Genomic DNA, 20,914 nt, shown 5'->3' with positions numbered 1-20,914 from the left:
TTTCCCTTATGTCATTAAACACAAGAAGGGTAAAGAAAATGTTATTGCTGATGCCTTGTCTCATCGTTATACTATGCTTTCACAACTTGACTTTAAAATATTTGGTTTGGAGACCATCAAAGATCAATATGTTCATGATGCTGAATTTAAAGATGTATTGCAGAATTGTAAGGAAGGGAGAACTTGGAACAAGTTTGTTCTTAACGATGGATTTGTGTTTCGTGCTAACAAGCTATGCATTCCAGCTAGCTCCGTTCGTCTTTTGTTGTTGCAGGAGGCGCATGGAGGAGGATTAATGGGACACTTTGGCGTCAAGAAGACGGAGGATATACTTGCTACACATTTCTTTTGGCCAAAGATGAGACGGGATGTTGAGCGTTTTGTTGCTCGCTGCACTACATGTCAAAGAGCTAAGTCACGACTCAATCCTCATGGTTTATATATGCCTTTGCCAGTACCTAGTGTTCCTTGGGAGGATATATCTATGGACTTTGTTTTAGGTTTACCTCGAACAAAGAAGGGGAGGGATAGCATATTTGTTGTAGTGGATAGGTTCTCGAAAATGGCACACTTTATACCATGTCATAAAAGCGATGATGCTGTTAATGTTGCTGATTTGTTCTTTCGTGAAATTATTCGCTTACATGGTGTGCCAAATACTATTGTTTCAGATCGTGATACTAAATTTCTTAGCCACTTTTGGAGATGTTTATGGGCTAAGTTGGGGACTAAGCTGCTTTTTAGTACTACTTGTCACCCCCAAACTGATGGACAAACTGAAGTAGTCAATAGAACATTGTCTACTATGCTTAGGGCTGTTTTGAAGAATAACAAGAAAATGTGGGAAGAATGCTTGCCTCATATTGAATTTGCTTATAATCGCTCATTGCATTCTACTACTAAGATGTGCCCTTTTGAAATTGTGTATGGTTTCCTACCTCGTGCACCTATTGATTTGTTGCCTCTTCCATCTTCAGAGAAGGTTAATTTTGATGCTAAAGAACGTTCTGAATTGATTTTAAAAATGCATGAGTTAACTAAGGAAAACATTGAGCGTATGAATGCTAAATATAAACTTGCTGGAGATAAGGGTAGAAAACATGTTGTGTTTGCGCCTGGAGATCTTGTTTGGTTACATTTGCGTAAAGATAGATTTCCTAATCTGCGCAAATCAAAGCTAATGCCACGCGCTGATGGTCCTTTTAAGGTGTTAGAGAAAATAAATGATAATGCATATAAACTTGAGCTACCTGTAGATTTTGGGGTTAGTCCCACTTTTAACATTGCAGATTTGAAGCCTTATTTGGGTGAGGAAGATGCGCTTCCGTCGAGGACGACTTCATTTCAAGAAGGGGAGGATGATGAGGACATCAATACCATTGTTTCACCCACAGCCCCTACTGTTACATATACTGGACCAATTACTAGAGCTCGTGCACGCCAATTAAATTACTAGGTACTTTCATTTCTTGGTAATGATTCTAATGTTCATGAGATTATGATGCTGCCTAAATTGGATACATTTGTTTTGCTTACAAATGAAGGGCCTAGCTTGGAGAAGGATGAACATTGGAGCAAGAACATGCATGGAGTTGATGGCATGCGCAAGGGGATCAAGAACGGAGTTACAAGTGATGATTTCAGGACTTTGAAGCCGCCATAAGGAGTGCATGAAGCCTTGGACGAAATATACAAGATGCCACTTCATAATATTCGTCCATAGGCTATTCTAGGTGCTGCGTCACCTTATTAATGGGCCAGGCCCATGTAATTTCGAAATACTTAAGTATAGGCTATTTTTAGAGTCCGTATGTGTGGGGAAACAAGAGTTAGGGTTGGTTTCGGACCCCACCCTCAAGGGCCACGAAATTCCCCCCTCTTCCTCCATATATACAGCCCTTAGGGCGTCGTTTAGACTTTGGGGGTTTTGTTTAGATTAAAAGTTCGCCATAGCTGCAACTTCGCGTACTTCGTTTGTGTCCAACGACCAGACCAAGACGTCACAGAACCCCACCTTGATCAATAAAGCTTTCATCTTATATTCGCAATATCCCGATTGCAATCTCAGTTTCTTGCTTGTTCTTCGTTTGCTCGCAGGAAACAGACCCTCGTGGTCAGGTTGATCGTGCTCCGGCGTGGTCAATAACCCTCGGAAGTTGGTTTAGCGATTGCTAAGGCGCGACGTCTCGCACGTTCGTAGTCGCATCGTCAAGGTCGACTCCCACAGAAAACGATAGCCACCATCTCATCAAAACATCGGGACACCATAGCCTCTATCACAATCCATGCCTAGTATTACATCAAATCCTTGTGATTCCAGAATAATGAGGTCCATGGGAAAAGCGTGCCTACCTATGTTCAACGGCAACTGAAACAACCCTGGCTAGCCAAATACTCCGCTCCTAGCGAGCTTACTAACATGGGTGTCTTAAGGGCTACGGTTGGCAAATTAAACCTGTCCACAAATCCCCTTGATATGTATGAATGCGATGCACCAGTGTCAAAAAGAACAAGGGCTGTAAATGACTTAATCAAAAACTTACCGATAACTGCGTCAGGCTGCTCGTCAACTTCCTCCACGTTGACATGATTCACCTGTCCCCTGGTGAAAGGGTTGGGCTTCTTTCCAGAACTTCCATTGCCATTACCATTCTTTGCCTCAGGACAGTCATTGGCGTAGTGTCCGGTCTTCCCGCACTTGAAACAAGTAATGTGACTCAGATCCTTCTTGGCGAGGGTTGCTAGGTTGGAACGACTCTGACTGTTGTTTCCTCCACTCCCATTACCATTCTTAGGGCCACTATGGTTGTGTGAATTTCCTCCATTGTGAGAATGGCCTCCATGGTTATGTCCTCCATGGGTATGAGTGTGTTCACCCGGGTACGGGAAATAGCGGGGCTTCTGCTGAGCTCCAGAGTTATACTTCCCCCATCCATACTTCCGCTTGCGGTTCTCTATATGTTGTTGCTTGCCTTCAATCATGAGGGCCCTGTCTACCAGCTCCTGGTAGTTGGTGAAAGTTGCCACCATCAACTGCATACTCACCTCATCATTCAGTCCTTCAAGAAACTTTTTCTCCTGCTTCGTGGCATCTGTGGCCACATCATCTGGGGCATAGCGTGCTAACTTGCTAAACTCATCCACATACTGCGCCACAGTATGATTCCCCTTGCGTAAGTTGCGGAACTCACGCTTCTTCAAAATCATGGCTCCAGCTGAGACATGTGCGGTGCGGAAAGCCTGCTGAAACTGATCGCATGTAACATTGGCCACGGGGAAGGTGGTGGTGTAGTTCTCCCACCATGAGGTTGTGGGTCCATCAAGATGATGTGCGGCAAAGCACACCTTCTCCGCATCCATGCATCTAGCAGTTGTTAGCTCTCTTCCGATCTTGCAGAGCCAATCATCAGCAACAATCGGCTCGGTGCTGCTAGAGAACACCAGCGGATTCAACCTTAGGAAACGGGCTAGGTTGTCAACTGGGGGGTGGTGGCGGTGGGTTGTTGTTGTTGCCTTGGTTTCTGGATGAGCAACTGCATCAAGGCATTCTGTTGTTGGATCAAATGGGTGAGTTCCGACGGGAAAGTGAATCCGGGGTCACGTCTTGGAGGCATCTGATAGGTTAGAGAGGTGAGAATAGAATAGAACAGGGTCTAATGAGATATTTCACTACCCATATGCACATGAGACAAACATATTCAATTCACACCACTCAATTTCAAACAAGATTCATACAATCTATCTAAGCTACTATTACAAAACCTCGTGAACAATTTCTAACTACATGGAAGGATTCTAATATTAATATGGTGGTCGACTAGAAATTTTGCTTGGTAGAAGACTCCATAATACCAGCTCCGGCTTCATCTTCAAAATCATCACTATCAGTGTCTGTGTCATCAAGTATGATGTAGTCTTCATAACGAGTGTCCACTTCAGGTTCTGGTTTCACCACAAATATTCCTATCTTCTTCCTCATGTCTTCATTCTGCTCCAGTAGCACAACAATTTCCTCTTCGTATCCATCACGAGTTGCCTTGAGTTCCTCTTCTAGCTCCATATTCCGTGTCATCACCTTCTTGGTATCCATCATGTTAGCGCACATCTGATTCTCATATCGACGAATGTGCTGATTCATATCCTGTATGTAGGCTGCAATAGATCCATCCTTCCTGGTGCGAACCATCTCCCATTGCTCATCCCGACATCCACATATCTGGTAGACGGTGTCTTTAAGATCCTTGTTGTACACCTTGCCTATGCGTCCAATGGTGATGTGGGCGTCCATGCTCTTTCCTAAGCTCCAGGTTGGTGCATCAAAGGAAAACTTGATGGGCTCGGTAATTGGGGCAAAAGTTCTTCCAGAAACACGAACTTGAATCGTCCAGCGCTCCTCTTCTGGTAAAGTTGCAGTGAAGGTTCTGGTGAAGCTTGGTATGCTGATGTTCAGGTACTTAGTGACTTACTTCAAGTGTCGTCTGAAAGGGGTATCGTCATCCGACTAATTGAACTTGTTCTTGGGGTCCGACATCTATAGAGTAGAAATAGAGAAGAATTAGAAATGAGTAGAGAAGAGTATCCTGTGGCTTTTCCTAGTGGTCGCGTCCTACAGTCAGCGTGTGCTCTGATACCATCTTGTAGCGACCCGATACCAATGGAACGAAGTCTCTGTGCTTAAATTTCATCCCTGGATCGGTATACTGACACACACAGTACTCGATGATTTATAACAGAGTTCAATCACACACTTATTACATCGAGGGTCTCATAAAGAGTACATATTACATAAATATGGCTGAAGGCCATCTAAAATAAAATAACTATGGAAGCTTCGGAGATAAATAAGTCCATCCAACTCCACGGCAAAACTGAGTACAAGACAATGACCTACCGCACCTTACTCCTCGTCTAAAAATTCTGCAACATGAGACGTTGCAGCCGTGTAGGTAATCACATGGAATATGCTGGCATGGTCACACTATGGAGCAATGATGAATAATAGCTATCACTACATGCATATTTGCTGGTGGAGGCTCTAAGTTTAACATTTGCGTAAAGCTAATTTTTCTCTACAACAAAGGAATATATTTTATTTACTACCAAGTTTATGCCATTATTGAGAAGGTTTCCCCAACTCAATCCTAAAATTTATCAAGTATCAATAATAATAATAATAACCCAACAAATTCATTAAGTAAAGTGATGAGATCAACCAATAATTCAAATACCAGATACTCAAAATGTCCATAACTGGGGACACGACAAATCATGATTTGTTTATACACTCTGCAGAGGTTTGCGTACTTTTCCCCACAAGACTCGACCGCATCCATGATTGGAAGATCGAGACATAGCCTTTCTGAAGAGGTCCCCTTGACCGATAGATAGGCCGATACACCTACAATTCCCCTACATCTGCTAGCCCATCATGGAAAGGTTTCCCACAACGTACTTAACTATGCCAGAGCCCATAATGGCTTGTGGCTGCACACGGAAGTTTCTAGCATGAATAATCTTATGATCCCTTTGAGCCCGGGTGACATTCCATAGGATGACCAGATGATACCCAGGGATCTCCTAGGACAACACTGTACCCCCCAGGTGCCCGCAACCAATCCACCTAGAGGTGTATTAAAGTAGCCACCTTAAGTTTCCCTTAGTTATTATCTCTCACAACTTGCATGATTCTCACATACCAATCCTGTCTACGAGCATGGCTAAGCAATATGAGCATAACGTATATTCCCGGGTTGATCAAAGGTATTAGGTTCCTACCTCATCAACTACATAGCAATAACCACATGTTCCCAATCCTACTCATGCAATATTTGAGGATGTAACTAATGCATAAAAACTGGGTAATAAAGGGTATGATCAAAGTGTAACTTGCCTTGCTGATAATTGGTAAATCCTAGAGATTTGTAGTAACAATCTTCACACTCCTAAAAATCTATCGTAGACAAACAATAGCATACATAAGCACTCAAGCATAAAATTCGAAGAAAAGATCTCGGAAAACTTCGAAGACAGGCAAATAACTCTTTCAAACAGAAAACAATTTTCAACAGTATTAAAATTATGTGGATTAGTTCTTAACATAAAGTTTATATCAAGAGCTTCAATTTGCAAAAAGAATCAACTAAATCAGAGTTACGAAACTCAAGTTACGACCAAAAGAAGTTCAAAATCAAATATGTTTGAAAACAAATTTTAAACTTTAAAAAATATGTTTAAGTTGGTTATCTGGACAGGGGGTCATAACAAAGAAATTGGCGTTGGTTTCATTGGATTTGGATAAACGAGCAAAAAGTTGTGAGGGTTTAAAGATCAGGGGCTAATCTGTGAAGAAAATATTCACGGATGGGTCCCTGGTTGAAAACTGAAATAAAAAGAAAAAATCTATCGGACGAACATCCGCTGCAGGGGACTAACGAACAAAATCGTTCGTTAACAGATCTAAACGAACGTACGTTCGCTAGATAGATCGAACCGAAAAAACCGAAACGAAAACCGGGAAAACTGAAAACAAACGATCTAGGGTTTTACCGGTTTTTCCGACGAGAACCGGCGACGAACTCCGGCGGTCAACGGCGGCAGCTCCGGTGGCTGAAGTGATGGCGGAGGCTGTGGAGGCGTGGCGCGATGGCGGCGCGGCGCAAGGTGGGAGACTGCAGCGGTGGCGTGGCGCGGCAGTGGCTGGCCCGGGCGGCGGGGTTGCGCCAGGAGGCGGCGGCGGTCGGGGTCAAGGGGTCCTGGGGCGCAGCTTATAAAGGGGGGGGGGTGCTCGAGAGGCGGAGTCCCGGGCGGCGGCAACTCCTCCCATGTCCCTGGATAGACTCGGGGAAGGCGGTGGAGGTGCGGCTGGGCCTGGCCTGGCTCGGCTGGGCCGACCCAGTTCAGCTGCGGTTGACTTTTTTTTCCAAACAGCACAGCGAAAAAAATCAAAATAAAATAAAATCCTATAAATTCCAGAAACAATTTTCACGATTCCCTCCTAATAAATAGGCTTAGGTGAACATTTTTCTGGACCTAAATGGCTAAAATAAAAATAAATATTTTAGCACTAACAAAACTAATTAAATATGCAGATAAAATCAAATAAAATATATTTTTATTCAAAATTAAATTTCCAATATTTCTTTACTGTTTTTGAAGAAGTCATTTTATCTTCTCTCGTTATTTTATTTATCTGCAAATATTGGAAAAACATTTTGAATAAATCACTTCGATCTAGTTTGCAAATTTTGAAAATTCAAAAATGGATTTTTGAGAAAAACCTCCAACTCTCTCAATTGGTCCTTGAGTTGCTTAAGGTTTCTAGGATTAAAGATTCGAATACAAAAAATTCCAAAATGCATAAATGATGAATGCATAACATCCAAACTGAAAATTAGGATGTTACAGATGGTATCTTAACATCACACGTATCATTATCCAACGACATCAACGTGCACAAGGCTAGGCTTCACTCATCCCCGCGCCAGTCAGCAGGGTCATGGCGAAGAAGATAGGGGAGATCAAACCGCTCCTGGACCCTTGGGTTGCTTGTAATGATGTTATTAGTTGAGTGGAGAATGGTCTTGAACGAACCTGCCATGCTAGCCGAGGTGATGACGTCGCACCGATCAATGAGTTCCTCCACCACGTCATCTTTCAGATCGTGGCAAGAATAACAGGGTCGTTTCCGGCCTGTTCCCTCCATGGAGAAGATGATCGAACAATGGCAGAAGGAAGGGTGAAGGCAAATGGAGGGAGGAAGAGCGTGCGACAGCAGTTACAAATCGAGAGGGAAAGGCGAAGAGGCGGTAGACGGTTGCCACGGTACACGAAGAGGCGCCCCAACCTACATAGACGTCCGTTCGGAAATTGTACAAAAGGACTCGCCGTCGTCTCATTGACATGTTGGAATGGGACCACATGTAAATGAAACATGGTGTGTAATTTCTTGTGCAAAATGCGATCTGGCCGCGTTGGCCTGAGGCTAGTGGGGAGCGAACGGTTGCCACAGAGGTCACACACTGACGACAAGGCCGACTGAACCGCATGCCGTATATCATACACACCTTGATCTGGCTGACCATTTCTTTTGTGTTGCCTAATCACAAACAGTTCATCCGAGTCAACCGTATGTTGTACATCACACACACCTTCATTTGGCTGCCCGTTTCTTTTGTGTTGCCTAATCACAATCAGTTCATCCGAGTGAACCGTATGCTGTATATCGCACACACCTTCATCTGGCTGCACATTTCTTTTGTTCCACCTCATCGCAAACAGTTAATTGAACTGAACCGTATGCCCTTCATCGCACACACAACTAAAATCCGAACCGTGTTTGATGCATCCGTCATCGCAAATGTTTTGCACCTTTTTTGACGGGTTTTTTACACCACTGTTTGCGATTATTGCATCGCACATAGTTTCATCGAAGGGTCTCTGATAGTAGTGTCGCGTTAGCAGCATCCAACAGTGGTGGCACACCAGTGTGAGGACATGCTGAGAATTGATATTGGCACACCAATCACCACAATAATGTAGAATTTGAAGAAGAAAAATAGAGTAGAGATCTCGACCCATATGGCATATAGGGCTAGGAAGCAAGCATTGAAGATTGTCCAAGAAGACCAGAGAGGACAATACACTAGGATTAGAGATTATTTGCAGGATGTTTTAGACACAAACCTAGGAAGTAGATGTGTTGTAACCACTAAGCATCTGCCACAGCACCCAAGCAAAAACCCAAGGTTCCATGGACTGTTCTTCTGTCTTAATGCTTGCAAAGAAGGTTTTTAAATGGATGCAAGCCATTCATAGGTACATTGTGTTTTGTAACTTGTGCAGTGTTTATGTGGTCACATTAAATACAACATCTTCTCACATTTGTCACTTTGCAGGGGTAGATGGTTGTTTTATCAAGCTGTGTCAACAGGTCAACATATCCTTGCTGCAACAGGAAGGGATGCAAATAACAATATATACCCTATATAATTTGGAGTTGTTGACAAAGAGGACATAGACAGCTGGACATGGTTCTTAACACAACTGAAAGATGCACTTGGTGGAGAAAGTGAAAAGTTTGGCTACTATACTATCATTTTTGATAGGCAGAAGGTAAACTTCTCTTCTCATATTTCTATTGTACTATTATTGTTTCATATGCACATTGCTCTGTGAAAAATTCAAATGGCCCAATATTTAGCTCTAGTTTCTATTATGTCAACAGGGGATTTTAAATGCAGTAAACCATGTTTTTTCCAATTGTCCACAAAGATTCTGCCTTAGACATATATATCAGGATTTCCAAACTGCTCGTTTTAGAGGTGACAAATTAAAGAAACACATGGATGCAGCTAGGTACTCTTATACTGAGAATGAACACCCTGCTGCAATGAATATTTGAAAAGAGAGTGTAAGACAGCTTGGGCATGGCTTAATAAAGTACCAGTTCATACATGGGCTAGACATGCAATGGATTTTAACTGCAAGACTGACCTTGTTGTGAACAACATCAGTGAGGTGTTTAACAAAATGATCCTAGATGTCAGAGGGAAGCCAGTAAAGACCATGCTAGAAGGAATTAGGACAAAATTTATGGTCAAATTTAATACCAATAGAACTAAGATAGAGACAGCAAATTGGGAGATTTTCCCAACATATGCTGAGATGTTAGAGTAGGCAAAGTACAACTCAAGGTGGTGCCAATCTTTGATGGCTGGTCCTAACATTTACCAAGTTAGTTGTGGAGATAACACCTACTCAGTGAACTTGCTGCACAGAACATGTGGATGTAGGAAATGGGATATGACTGCTATGCCTTGCAATCATGCAGTATTTGCAATTGTGAAAGCTAAGTTGCAACCTGAAGACTTTGTGGGTGATTTCTTCTAGAAGGCAATGTACAAAACAACATATGGCCATACCATATTTCCTGTCCCTGGGCCAAATTTGTGGCCAAGGACAAGAACTCAGGACATGGAGCCTCCAGTTTCCAGAGACAAGGTTGGGAAGAAACAAACAAAGAGGAGGAAAAACCCATTTGAGAAGCCAGCACCAAGGGATACATCTAGGATGGCATCCATTACTTGCAACAACTACAAACTTGTAGGGCATAGATACAATGTGTGCTCCAAGCTCTTGAAACCAGCTCTTGCAATGAGAAAAAACCAGCATTAGGTTACCTAAGAATCTGTGTTTAATTGTAGTTATGTCTCAATTGTAATTCATAATTCATAGTTGTTTTTGAAATGCAGCCAAACATGTCACATGCTTCTGCTTCAACCACCATTTCATCTACAGCTGCTGCACCAACAAGTAAGAGGCCATATCCATCTACAGCAGATGTTAGTACTGCTCCTCCTAGGAAGAAAGCTGCCACTGCAGGTACTGCTCCTCTAAGGAGGACAACTGCAACTGCTGCTACTACAACTACTGCTCCTCCAAGGAGGACAACTACACCTGCTGCTACTACACCTACTGCTCCTCTAAGGAGGTCTCCCAGGAAGAATGCTACCCCAACACCTACTGCTCCTCCAAGGAGGTCTCCCAAGAAGAAAGCTAGCACAACTGGTACATCATCTGATGTAGGCCATAGGGGAAAATTTCATGCTCCAAGACAGACTGGAGGAAAGAGGATTGTTTCCTACAAGATGAAAGAGTACCTATATGCTTCTGGTAACTAGATGCCTTTGTTGGCTGCTTGAATTTGATGTCTTTGCTGGCTGTTGAACTAGATGACTTTGTTGGCTGCTTAACTAGATGTTGGACTTGTTTCCTTTTGATGGCTGTTGAACTTGATGCCTTTGTTGACTGCTTTGAACCAGATGTTGAACTTGTTGCCTTTTGATGGCTGTTGAACTTGATGCTAGATGTTGATGGTAGTTGCACCAAAATGAGTATTAGTTGATGCCTTTTGTTGCCTTTTGATGGCTGTTGAACTTGATGCTAGATGTTGATGGTAGTTGCACCAAAATGAGTATTAGTTGATGCTAGGCTCCCTCGATGTCGAAAAACCACCTAAATGAGGCTAGGGTCCCTCGATGTCGAAAAAACCACCTAAATGAGTCTAGGCTCCCTTGACGTCGAAAAAACCACCTAAACGAGTCTAGGCTCCCTTGATGTCAAAAAACCACTAAAATGAGACTAGGCCCCCTTGACGTCGAAAAAACCACCAAAGTGAGGCTAGGCTCCCTCAACGTCGAAAAGACCACCTACATGAGTCTAGGTTCTCCCGACGTCAAAAAACCACCTAAATGAGTCTAGGCTCCCTCGACGTCGAAAAAACCACTAAAATGAGACTAGGCCCCCTCGACGTTGAAAAAAACCACCAAAGTGAGGCTAGGCTCCCTCGACGTCAAAAAAACCACCTACATGAGACTAGGCTCCCTCGACATCGAAAAAACCAGTAAAATGAGACTAGGCTCCCTCGACGTCAAAAAACCACCAAAGTGAGGCTAGGCTCCCTCGACGGCAAAAAACCCACCTAAATGAGGCTAGGCTCCCTCGATGTCAAAAAAACCACAAAAATGATTCCAGGCTCCCTCGACGTTGAAAAACCAACCAAAGTGAGGTTAGGCTCCCTCGATGTCAAAAAAGGGCCTACATGAGTCTAGGCTCCACTGACGTCGATAAAACCACCAAAATGAGTACAGGGCTATTTCAGATATACAAATCCACATCCACATTGATCACATTCAGCATATTGGAAGATCCATACATAACCATTACATAACTAATAAGTAGCATAATTTAGAGATCCATACATGACCATTACATAACTAATAAGTAGCATAATTGGGATATCCATACATGACCATTATATATCTAATAAGTAGCATAATTGGGAGATCCATACATGACCATTACATAAATAATAAGTATCATAATTGGGAGATCCATACATAACCATTACATAACTAATAAGGAGATCCATACATGAGCATGAACTCCACGACCATTACTTCCCAGTGTTGCTCATTCATCTAAGATTGCCTTGATCCCATTCAGCTTGACCTTGGTCTGCTCCATGATATGCCCATTTTGCATCATGTTTACCAACTGTTTTTACTATTTTTTATGCACAATAATACTTTTTGGATTAATTCTAATGCCTTTTCTCTCATAATATGAAAGGTGTACACAAAGAGGGAGAATACCGGCAGCTGGAATTCTGGAGCTGAAAAAGCTACGTCATAGTTACCTATTCTGCACATCTTCAAATGAGCTGAAAATTTACAGAGAATTGTTTTGGAATATATGAAAAATACTAGAGCAAATAACTACCGGAGGAGGCCCACCAGGTGGGTACAATCCACCTGGGCGCGCCAGGCACCCCAGGCGCTCCCTAGTGGGTTGTGCCCTCCTCGGCCCACCTCCGGTGACCCTCTTCTGGTATATAAGTCATTTTGACCTAGAAAAATAAAGAGAGGACTTTCAGGACGGAGCACCGCCGTCTCGAGGCGGAACTTGGGCAGGAGCACTTTTGCCCTCCAGCGAAGCGATTCCGTCGGGGGAAGGAAATCGTCATCATCATCATCACCAACAATCCTCTCATCTTTGGGAGGGCAATCTCCATCAACATCTTAAACAACACCATCTCCTCTCAAACCCTAGTTCATCTCTTGTGCTCAACCTTTGTACCGGAACCTCAGATTGGTACCTGTGGGTGACTAGTAGTGTTGATTACATTTTGTAGTTGATTACTATCTGCTTTATTTGGTGGAAGATTATATGTTCAGATCCAATATGATATTTAATACCCCTTTGATCTTGAGCACGATTATCAATTGTGAGTAGTTAGTTTTGTTCTTGAGGTCACGGGAGAAATCTTGTTGCAAGTAATCATGTGAACTTGATATGTGTTCGATATTTTGATGATATGTATGTTGTAATTCCCTTAGTGGTTTCATGTGAATGTCAACTACATGGCACTTCACCATATTTGGGCCTAAGGGAATGCATTATGGAGTAGTTATTAGATGATGGGTTGCTAGAGTGACAGAAGCTTAAACCCTAGTTTATGCGCTACTTCGTAACGGACCGATTTGGATACAAAAGTTTAATGCTATGGTTATATTTTATCTTAATAATTTTCTCGTAATTGCGGATGCTTGCGAGGGGGTTAATCATAAGTAGGATGCTTGTTCAAGTAAGAAAATCACCTAAGAACTGGTCCACCCACATATCAAATTATCAGAGTAGCGAACACAAATCGAACCAACATGATGAAAGTGACTAGATGAAATTCTCATGTACCTTCAAGAATGCTTTGCCTATTATAAGAAACCGTTTTGGCTTGTCATTTGCCACAAAAGGATTGGGCTACCTTGCTGCACTTTATTTACTGTTACCTTTACTTGCTCATTACAAAGTATCTTGCTATCAAACTATCTGTTACCGACAGTTTCAGTGCTTGCTGAAATTACCTTGCTGAAAAACCACTTGTCATTTCCTTTTGCTCCTCGTTGGGTTCGACACTCTTACTTGTCGAAAGGACTATGATTGATCCCCTATACTTGTGGGTGATCAAAAATCTTTTTTGGTGCGGTTTCCGGGGAGTGAAGCGCTCTTGGTAAGGAAAAATTACTACTACGTGCTGAAATTTATTGTCACTTGCTATTATGAAAAACAATCCTTTGAGGGGTTTGTTTGGGGTATCTTCACCTCGACTAGAGCAACAATTAGTTGCTCCTCAACCTACCGCACCTACTGAAAATATTGGTTATGAAATTCCTTTGGATATGATAGAACAACTGCTAGCTAATCCTTATGCAGGAGATGTAACTGAACATCCTGATATGCACTTGATATATGTGGATTTTTAAGCTTGCAGGTTTACCCGAAGATGAAGTTAAGAAGAAGGTTTTCCCTTTATATTTGAAGGGAAAAGCATTGGCATGGTATAGGCTATGCGATGATATTGGATCTTGGAACTGGAATCGATTGAAATTGGAATTTCACCCAAAAAATTATCCTATGCATTTAGTTCATCGTGATCGGAATTATATATATATATATATAATTTTTTGGCCTCATGAAGGAGAAAGTATCTCTCTAGCTTGGGGGAGGCTCAAGTCAATGTTATATTCATGCCCCAATCATGAGATCTTAAGAGAAATTATCATTTATAACTTTTATGCTCGGCTTTCTCATGATGATCGATCCATGCTCGATACTTCTTGTACTGGTTCTTTTATGAAGAAGACTATTGAATTCAGGTGGGATCTTTTATAAAGAATTAAATGCAACTCTGAAGATTGGGAAATCGACTAAGGTAAAGAGTCACGTATTAATCTTAAGTTTGATTGTGTTAAATCTTTAATGAATACCGATGCCTTTCACAAGTTTAGCACTAAATATGGACTTGACTCTGAGATTGTCGCCTCTTTTTATGAATCATTTGCTACTCATGTTGATCTCCCTAAGGAGAAGTGGTTTAAATGTCATCCACCTATTAAAGATGAAATTAAAGAACCGGTAATAGTTAAAGAAGAAACTATTATTTACAATGTTGATCCAATTGTGCCTACTGCTTATATTGAAAACCCACCTTTTCCCTATTAGAATAAAGGAACATGCTAAGGTTTCACTTTTGGTTTGCAAAAGTAATAATAAAGCACCTAGACCTTCAGAACAAATCAAAGTAGAACGTAGTGTTGCTATGGTTAAAGATCTCTTGGTAGAAAATATTGATGGGCATGTTATTTACTTCTGTGATGAAGCTGCTAGAATTGCCAAACCCGATGAAAAAGATAAACATAGACCTATTCTTGTGTGGGAAAGTAAAATACCCAACTGATTTTCTAGCTCTTGGTTCCCCACACGATGATTTTTGTCCCGTTATTTTTGGTTGACCTTTCTTGAACACCCTTAATGCTAAAATAGATTGTGAGAAACACACTGTCGGTGTTAGTTTTGGTGATGAGTCTCATGAGTTTAATTTCTCTAAGTTTAGTATAAAACATCATAAGAAAGAATTACCTAGTAAGGATGAAATAATTGGTCTTGCTTCTATTGTCGTGCCTCACACTGATCCACTAGAACAATATTTGCTAGACCATGAAAATGATATGCATATGCATGAAAGAAATGCAATAGATAAACTTTTCTTTGAACAACGACCTCTTCTCAAACATAATTTGCCTATTGAAACTCTAGAAGGTCCTCCTCCACCTAAAGGTGATCCTGTGTTTGAATTAAAACAATTGCCAGACACTTTGGAATATGCTTATCTTGATGAGAAAAAGATATATCCTGTTATGATTAGTGCTAACCTTTCAGAACATGAAGAAGAAAGATTATTGAAAATTCTGAAGAAGCACCGAGCTGCTATTGGGTATACTCTTGATGATCTTATGGGCATTAGTACCACTCTATGCCAGCACAAGATTAATATGGAACTTGATGTTAAACACGTTGTTGATCACCTACAACATTTGAATCCTAAGCTGAAAGAAGTGGTAAGAACTGAAATATTAAAGCTTCTTGAAGTAGGTATAATCTATCCCATAGCTGATAGTAGATGGGTAAGTCTAGTTCATTGTGTCCCTAAGAAGGGAGGTATTACTATTGTTCTTAATGATAAAAATGAACTTATTCTACAAAGAATTGTCATTGGCTATAAAATGGTAATTGATTTTAGAAAAATAAATAAAGCAACTAGAAAAGATCATTACACTTTGTCTTTTATTGATCAAATGCTAGAAAGACTATCTAAGCACACACACTTTTGCTTCGTTGATGGATATTCTGGTTTTTCTCAAATACCTGTTTCACAACCTGATCAAGAGAAAACCACCTTTACTTGTCCTTTTGGAACTTATGCCTATAGATGCATGCCTTTTGGTTCATGGAATGCACCTGCTACCTTTCAAAGATGTATGACTACTATATTCTCTGATTTTTGTGAAAATATTGCTGACGTCTTCATGTATGATTTTTCTGTTTACAGAATTTCTTTTGATGATTGCTTAAGCAACCTTGATTGAGTTTTGTAGAGATGTGCACAAACTAATCTTGTCCTGAATTGGGAGAAGTGGCACTTTATGGTTAATGAAGGCATTGTCTTGGGTCATAAAATTTCTGAACAAGGTATTGAGGTGGATAAAGCTAAAGTTGATGTGATTGAGAAAATGCCATGTCCTAAAGATATTAAAGGTATTCATAGTTTCCTTGGTCATGCTGGTTTCTATAGGAGGTTCATTAAAGACTTCTTTAAAATTTCTAGGCCTCTTACAAATATTTTACAAAAGGATGTTCCATTTGTTTTTTATGATGACTGTGTAGAAGCCTTTGAAACACTTAAGAAAGCCTTAACTTCTGCACCTATAGTACAACCACCTGATTGGAACTTGCCTTTGAAATTATGTGTGATGCTAATGAATATGTTGTTGGTGTTGTTCTAGGACAAAGAGTTGATAAAAAATTAAATGTTATTCATTATGCTAGTAAAACGCTAGACAATTCTCAACAAAATTATGCTACTACTGAAAAAGAATTTTAGCAGTTGTGTTTTCTTGTGATAAATTTAGATCTTATATTGTTGATACCAAAGTAACTGTTCACACCGATCATGCTGCTATAAAATATCTTATGGAAAAGAAAGATGCTAAACCTAGACTTATTAGGTGCGTTCTTTTGCTACAAGAATTTGATTTACATATTACTGATAGAAAAGGAGCTAAGAATCCTGTAGCTGATAACTTGTCTAGGTTAGAAAATATCCTTGATGACCCACTACCTATTGATGATAGTTTTCTTGATGAACAGCTTGCTGCAATAATAGTTTCTCATAACACTCCCTGGTATGTTGACTATGCTAATTACATTGTCACTAAATGCATACCACCTAGTTTCACATACCAACAAAAGAAAAAATCTTCTATGATTTAAGACATTACTTTTGGGATGACCCACACCTCTATAAAGAAGGGGTACATGGTATTATTAGACGTTGTGTACCAGAGCATGAATAGGAACAAATCCTATGTAAATGTCACTCCGGAGCTTATGGAGGACATCATGCGTGAGATAGAACTGCTCATAATGTATTGCAATCTGGTTTTTATTAGCCTACTCTCTTCAAGGATTCCCGTAAGTATGTTTTTGTGATGAATTCCGAAGAATTGGTAATATCGGTAAGCGTCAAGAAATGCCTATGAATTATTCACTTGTTGTTGAACCATTTGATGTTTGGGGTTTTGATTATATGGGACCTTTTCCTTCCTCTAATGGGTATACTCATATTTTGGTTGCTATTGGTTATGTTACTAAGTTGGTAGAAGCTATTCCAACTAGTAGTGCTGATCACAACACATCTAATGCTTAAGAAGTTATTTTCCCAAGCTTTGGAGTCCCTAGATATTTAATGATCGATGGTGGTTCACACTTTATTCATGGTGCTTTTCGCAAAATGCTTTCTAAGTATGATGTTAACCATAGAATTGCATCACCCTATCACCTCAATCTAGTGGTCAAGTTGAACTTAGCAATAGAGAAATAAAACTAATATTACAAAAGACTGTCAATCGGTCCCGAAAGAATTGGTCTAAGAAATTAGATGATGCACTTTGGGCCTACAGGAAAGCTTATAAAAATCCTATGGGTATGTCTCCTTATAAAATTGCTTATGTAAAAGCTTTTCATTTGCCTATTGAGTTAGAACATAAAGCATATTGGGCAATCAAAGAACTCAACTATGATTTCAAATTTGCCGGTGAAAAGAGGTTATTCGATATTCACTCACTAGATGAATAGAGAACCCAAGCTTATGAAAATGCCAAATTGTTTAAAGAAAAAGTTAAAAGATGGCATGACAAAAGAATCCAAAAGCAGGAATTTAAAGTTGGAGAATATGTTCTTCTGTACAACTCTCGTTTCAGATTCTTTGCAGGAAAACTTCTCTCCAAATGGGAAGGACCATATATTATCGAAGAGGTTTATCGCTCTGGATCTATCAAAATAAATAATGCCAAAGGTACTAACCCACAGGTTGTCAATGGGCAAAGAATCAAACACTATATCTTAGGTACGCCTATTAATGTTGAAAGAAATATTATCCAAACTTTGACACCAGAGGAACACATAAAAGAAACCTTCCAGAACACTCCAGAATCCTGAAAAATAGGAGGTACGTGATACGCTAATAAAACAGACTCCGAAAAATCCGCAAAAATATTTGTTGTCAGTTTTGGAATATTACAAAAAATAGGAAAATAATAAACAACCAGGAAGGCAACCGAGGAGGGAAGAAGACTCAAGGGTGCGCCTGGCTTGCTTGACGCGCCCAGGTGGGTTGTGCCCACCTCGGGTACCTTCCGGACTCCATTTTTCTCTCGTTTGCTTGTTTCCCAAGATAAAAAATCTTTATATACCCCCCGAATGTATTGACGACCGTATCACGGAGAAATCTTCTGTTCTTCTTTCTTGTTGTTACCTGTTAGATCTGTCAAGCCAGGCATCATGTCTTCTCCCTCCTCCAACAAAGTAGAAGAGGATGCTTGGTTGATGAAGATAGAACTAAAGAGAGAGGAACCAGAGGAAACTATCAAGGATGACAAGAGCAAGGAAGCTACTAGAGATCAAGCTCCAGCAGTAGAGCAGGCCTTGCCCGCGGAAGAAGAAGAAGCAGATATCCTTCAATCATACTATGAATATCTTACCCCCACTAGAATTGAAGCTTTTAGGACCATTGAAATGGTTCGTGTTCAAAACAAATATCTCACTCGTGAAAAAAATCTATTGCAAGAGCACATCATTGCCCTCCGGAGCATCATCCGTAGATCAAAGTATCTTTTGAGCCTGAAGGATAAGCTCGCTACTAACTCATCACCATCACCTTCTTCACCACCAAAGGAGACTTGAGTATTGGGTATGTGCACTCCCCTTGGCTTGTGCCAAGCTTGGGGGAGGTGCCCCAGTATCGTATCACACCACCTCTTTTCCCTTTTTTTATCTTAGTTCGATCTTTAGTTATCTTTTGAATTAGTTGAATAAAAGTTTAATTCGACCCTTTTTGAGTGTTTTGCTTACTGATCGATCTATCTTTGTAATCGTGTGTGAGATATATAATAAATTTTAGTTCATGTTTTGCTTTCTTTACTTTTATGTTTCAATCAAAATAAAGAAAAAGAATAATGAAAAAGATCGTATGCTAATCTTATGGTAAGTAATGACATAACATAAGGAAAAGTGTAAGTAATAAAATTTATTGGAGATTAACAAACATAGCATTGGTCAATGATGCAATTCATGAAAGAATTAATAAGGGAAGAGAAGATTCACATGCAAATATACTATCTTGGACATCTTTTATGATTGTGAGCCCCCATCAAAATATTATATGAAAAAATTGTTGACGTTGGACAAGGAAGACAACGTAATGATTTATGTTTGTTCATATTCACATAGAAGTTATATTGTCATAGATCCTTTAACATGTGGTTCTTTCCCCTATCTTTGCTAGCCAAAAATTTCGCACGAAGTAGAGGTACTACTTGTGCATCCAAAAACCCTTAAACCCAAATCTTGTTTTGAGAGTCCACCATACCTACCTATGGATTGAGTAAGGTCCTTCAAGTAAGTTGTCATCGGTGCAATAAGGTAATAAAAATTTCTTCTAAAAGTGTTGGATCATTTAGTGTAAGAGAAAATTGAGCATTGTACGAACTTGTGATGGCAAAATAATAAAGGCGACAGACTGCATAATAAAGGTTGCTATCACAAGGGGCAATATAACATGACATTATTTTGCACTAAGAGATTGAAAATACAAACCAAAAAGCGCATGAAAACATCTGCTTCCCTCTGCGAAGGGCCTATCTTTTACTTTTATGTATTTACTTTTATGCAAGAGTCAAAGTATTCTTCCCTATTCCTTTTTATTTTCTCTTTTGCAAGCATTATGTGGTGAGGAAAGATCTAGGCACATATATCTAGATGGACGTGATTAAGCATGAGTTATTATTGTTGACATCACCCTTAAGGTGAATACATTGGGAGGCGAAACTATAAGCCTCTATCTTCCTGTGTGTCTGGTTGAAACTTTTTGCCCATGGGTATGCGTTGAGTGTTAGCAATTATAGAAGACTATATGATGGTTGAGTATGTGGACTTGCCAAAAGGTTCCGATATGTGACCCTTCCTGAAAAGATGATGAATTGTAGTTTCAAAGTTGATTGAGAACATAGTTTGTTGGTTTTCAATATTGTTTATGCTTTATACTTCGATGTTGTGATGAATTGTTACTTGCTCATGAGAAGTTATATGATAAAAGTTATGTGAATAAAGTTTTATGATAAAGTTTGTTGATGCTATAATAATATGCATGATGCTTCTATGTCCTTATTTTGTTTTTATCAACACCTCTCTCTCTAAGCATGTGGACATGTTTTTCGATTTTGGTTTTTCGCTTGAGGACAAGCGAGGTCTAAGCTTGGGGGAGTTGATACATCCATTTTGCATCATGCATGTTTACCTACTGTTTTTACTATGTTTCTATGCACAATAATGCTTTTTGGAGTAATTCTAATGCCTTTTCTCTCATAATATGCAAGGTTTACACAAAGAGGGAGAATACCGGCAGCTGGAATTCTGGACCTGAAAAAGCTACATCAGAGTTACCTATTCTGCACATCTCCAAATGAGCTAAAAATTTATGGAGAATTGTTTTGGAATATATGAAAAATACTAGAGCAAATAACTATCGGAGGAGGCCCACCAGGTGGGCACAACCACCTGGGCACGCCAGGCACTAATAAGTCTCCAACATATCTATAATTATTTATTGTTCCATGTTGTTATATTATCATTCTTGGATGTTTTACAATCATTTTATGGTCATTTTATATCATTTTTTGGTACTAACCTATTGACATAGTGCCAAGTGTCACTTGCTGTTTTCTGCATGTTTTTTACATCG

General features: G+C 40.2%; 1 pseudogene; it reads left to right on the top strand.

The window, feature by feature from the left end:
• Positions 1-6,642: 6,642 nt before the first annotated feature.
• LOC147980117 (uncharacterized) lies at positions 6,643-10,182 on the top strand (annotated as a pseudogene).
• Positions 10,183-20,914: the final 10,732 nt, after the last annotated feature.

The sequence above is a fragment of the Triticum urartu genome, chromosome 3A (assembly GCF_056163025.1).
Source record: "Triticum urartu cultivar PI428250 chromosome 3A, HENAU_Tu73, whole genome shotgun sequence".
NCBI lineage: Eukaryota > Viridiplantae > Streptophyta > Magnoliopsida > Poales > Poaceae > Triticum > Triticum urartu.
This window is presented reverse-complemented; position numbering and strand designations above follow the sequence as displayed.